Raw genomic sequence first — 4334 nt, 5'->3', positions numbered from 1 at the left:
TCCTGCTTGTCCTAGTACTGCAGACCGTGCTGTGCCCCGAAAGCGGCCAGCAGCAGGTCTGGCTCCTAGGCAGAGGCGCGCAAGCAGCTCCACGCGTCTCTCTCTCACAGGCATTGCCCCTCCCAGTGGCCAATGGGAGTGCGGAGCCAGTGCTTGGGGCAGCATACAGGGCCCCGGGCCCCCCCACCTAGGAACCGGATCTGCTATGACCAATTCCGGGACACAGTGTGGTGTCAGAGCAGGTAGGAATTAGCCTGCTTTAGCCGGGCAGCACCGCCGACAGGACTTTTAACGGCCCGGTTGGCGGTGCTGACCACAGCTGCCGAGACCCAGTGCCTTACATTCTGCGATCAAGTATTGGGCTGTGCCCTGCAGTTTGACAACCACTGATTTAAGCCCTACTTAACCCCTTTACAGGGGGTTGATGTGATGTATAGGTTCTGTGTGAAACTTCTGTGTTGGAGCTAATTTTTCCCCATGAGATTACAGTTTTGTAGAAGGAGGAAAGATCTTCAGAATCTTTTTTTACTGCACATTTTACTTCCTTGTTTCGCAAAGTATAAATGAGTGGATTTACCAAAGGAGTTAAAATAGCCAAAATAACATTGGTCATTACATGGATATCAATGGGCACGTCTGTTCTGTAGGAAATATACGCCAGGGCAATGGATGAATAGTAAGTGCCAACCACAATCAAATGGGAAGTGCAAGTAGAAAATGCCTTACTGCGACCTACTTTAGAGTTGATCTTTAATATGGAGATAATGATGTGAACATATGATAGGATGACAAGCATAAGTGGCACGACTGAAACAGTCATGGCAATGGAAAACCTCAAGAAAGTCTGAAAAGAGGCACTGAAATCTGAACATGCTGCTTGCACAACTGCCAAGTGATCACAAAAGCAATGGTAAACTGTGGCTGTTTCACCAAATCTTAACTGAGAGGTCTGGAAGACAGCAGGTATTGGTATTAACAATGCAGTTATCCAAGCACATGCTGCCAGTTGAATGTTAACTCTCTTTGTCATTTTAACTGGGTAATGCAAAGGATTACAAATTGCTTTATAACGATCATAAGACATGACTACAAGAAGCAGCGATTCAGTCACTGCGAGACCATGAAAACAATACATCTGCAGAAAGCAGACGTGAAAAGAAATAGTTTTGGCATTGACCAGAAACATTGCCAACATTTTGGGAATGGTAGTAGTTGTAACCAGTATATCTAAGGCAGAGAGATTAGCTAGGAGAAAGTACATGGGTTTGTGAAGTGTTTGATCGACCACAACTACAGCTATAATAATGATATTAACAATTAGTATTAGCAGGAAGAATAACAAAAATACAAGGAAAAGAGGGATCTGGAAATCTTGAAGTGCAGGAAATCCAATGAGATAAAAGTCTTTAGCAGAAGAATTGCTGTTGCAGTTATTCATAGTCTGATTGTTGAAAACATCTAGAATGAAAAACACAAAATCAGGAAACAATCCTAATTATTACAAAAAAGCTTGTAGGGTCATGAATGATGTGCTGAAGATCTTTGTTGATAAAATAACATATTGGATATATTCTTATAGTTAAGTCCCCCTCATGCAATTTCAGTTAACTTTCAGTGCCTTCCATCCCAAACAATGTGCAACCCTCCTTTCTTCCCTGGGTTACTCGGGAGCAGGCAACACTCATCTTTGTGCCTGGGCACCTGATGTTGCTGACATTAAAGGAGATCCTGAATATCCCAGTGGTGATGTTGGATAAGTGAGAATCCTCTATCCACCCCTCTGCTGCAGTCCCTTTCCACCTAAGGAATTTAAAATTGGCGGTGCTTCCACCTGGCTGGCCCCTGTACACATTCCATGGTGTGCTTTGGGAACCTCCAGCAATAAACCCCTTCAAATAGTAATAATAATAACCTGTGGCATGGGTCTAACTCAAATACCAATTATAAATAATATACATCCAATATACTTAAATTAGAGCAAACACTCACTTACTTAACAATTTAAGAAACAGGCATAACAGACTAAGATTAAATGTCACTACTAATTTAAATCCACAGGGGCAGTTGAATAAAATCAATTAACAAATATAATATACAGTGATAAATGAAACTCATTGTCAAGGCTGCTTCCCCACTCTGAACTTTAGTATACAAGTGTGGGGGCCTGCATGAAACTTCTAAGCTTAACTACCAGCTTAGATCTGGTCCGCTGCCACCACTCCCAATGTGCTAATTCCCTTCCCTGGGTAACCTTGAGAGACTCTTCACCAATTCCCTGGTGAATACAGATCCAAACCCCTTGGATCTTAAAACAAGAAGAAATTAACCATCCCCCCTCCTCTCTCCCACCAACTCCTGGTGGATCAAGATCCAACCCCCTTGGATCTAAAAAACAAGGAAAAATCAATCAGGTTCTTAAAAAGAAGGCTTTTAATGAAAGAAAAAGGTAAAAATCATCTCTGTAAGATTAGGATGGAAAATAACTTTACAGGGTAATCAAACTTAAAGAGCCCAAAGGATCCCCCTCTAGCCTTAGGTTCAAAGTTACAGCAAACAGAGGTAAACACCCTAGCAAAAAGTACATTTACAAGTTGAGAAAACAAAGATAAAAACTAACACGCCTTGCCTGGCTGTTTACTTACAAGTTTGAAATATGAGAGACTTGTTCAGAAAGATTTGGAGAACCTGGATTGATGTCTGGTCCCTCTCAGTCCCAAGAGCGAACAACCACCAAAACAAAGAGCACAAACAAAAGCCTTCCCCCCACCAAGATTAGAAAGTATCTTGTCCCCTTATTGGTCCTTTGGGTCAGGTGTCAGCCAGGTTACCTGAGCTTCTTAACCCTTTACAGGTAAAAGGATTTTGGAGTCTCTGGCCAGGAGGGATTTTATAGTATTGTACACAGGAGGGCTGTTACCCTTCCCTTTATAGTTATGACACTCATGTAACTGGCATTTACACTGCCACCATTCACCACACCCCACAGTGGACACTCCTCTGGATCTCAGAGTCCTAAACGTTTGCATGGGCGCACTTGAAGACCTGAAGCTGGAGACAGCACTCCATTCATTCTCAGTATCAGTCCAGGCAAGGCAAAAAACAGAATAATCCCTCTGACAATTGGAGCTGGCTCCATCAAATACCAGCAGCTCTGGGCCCTGGTTCGGTGGGAAGATCACTCTGCCTCTCCTCAGACTCAGACTTTCTGCTGTGCCCCTTCCCTTGCAAATACTTTCCCAAACAACAATGGGGGTTACTCAGAGTTCCCTCACTGCAAGCCCACCTCAGTCAGCTGTACGCTCAGTGATTGTCTCTGCTCTGACTCCAGTGAAGCCACCAACAGCCTCTGAGGATCCCTGCTCGATCCAAGCCCCTGCAGGATCTCAGCAGCAGCTTCTGGCTTCCTAGCAGCAGATCCTACTATGGACAGAGCTCCACAATAGCAATCTCACTCCTTTTTCCCAAAATAGAGTCCACCACCTGCTCTCCCTGCATGAGGAACTATCATGAGAGTTGTAGTCTCTAAGGCTAGATTTCAGCACACAGGCTTTTCCCCTGTAACACTCCTAAAAAAAGTTCAGAGGCCCCTCTAATTAAGGGTGCCTACAAATATATTTAGCAAGGATGGGCAGGGATGGTGTCCCTAGCCTCTGTTTGCAGAAACTGGGAATTGTCAAAGGGATGGATCACTTGATTATTACCTGTTCTGTTCATTCTCTCCAGGGCATCTGACATTGGCCGCTGTCGGAAGGCAGGATTCTGGTCTAGATGGACCTTTGGTCTGACCCAATATGGCTGTTCTGATGTTCTTATGTATATATGAAGCTGCTGGGGAGAAAATTAGATGGTTTAAGTACTATGTTGATGACAATTAGCAATACACCTGTTTCATTGGATCTAGATGATGTAGTTACTCAGCTTTAAGTCTGACCATATAGTGATTGATATCCCTAACAAAGAGAACAAAAGAACATAATCATGGTCTTCAATCTCTTACCTAGCAGCCTGAATTTGTCCTCTGGGAGCTCTATCCTACCTTTCCCTGTGTCATTGATACCACAACCACTGCCTTCTCCCCAGCACTGCACATAAGTCTGTTTAGATGTCTCGAGAGCTTCATACCCAGCAGGCAATTCATTATGTGGTTCTTCCAGTCATCACAAATGCAACTATTTATATTTCTAATGATCAAATCCACCATTCCTATGTAAGCAGGGTCTGCATGAGCTCTCCCATGACAGCTAAGTGTGTGTGTGAGGGGGGACCTCAGGAGCAAGCTGTATTTACATGAACACAGCTACTCTTCCAAGATGTACAGCAGATAGGGTGGTGTT

At 43.7% G+C, this 4334-nt stretch overlaps 1 pseudogene; it reads right to left on the bottom strand.

Annotated features, from left to right (window-relative positions):
* Window positions 1-483: 483 nt before the first annotated feature.
* On the bottom strand, window positions 484-3817 carry LOC128842923 (olfactory receptor 2AT4-like; annotated as a pseudogene).
* Window positions 3818-4334: the final 517 nt, after the last annotated feature.

This window comes from Malaclemys terrapin, chromosome 1, assembly GCF_027887155.1.
Source record: "Malaclemys terrapin pileata isolate rMalTer1 chromosome 1, rMalTer1.hap1, whole genome shotgun sequence".
Classification (NCBI taxonomy): Eukaryota; Metazoa; Chordata; order Testudines; family Emydidae; genus Malaclemys; species Malaclemys terrapin.
Note: the sequence above shows the minus strand (reverse complement) of the source record. Positions and strands in the feature narration are given on the sequence as shown.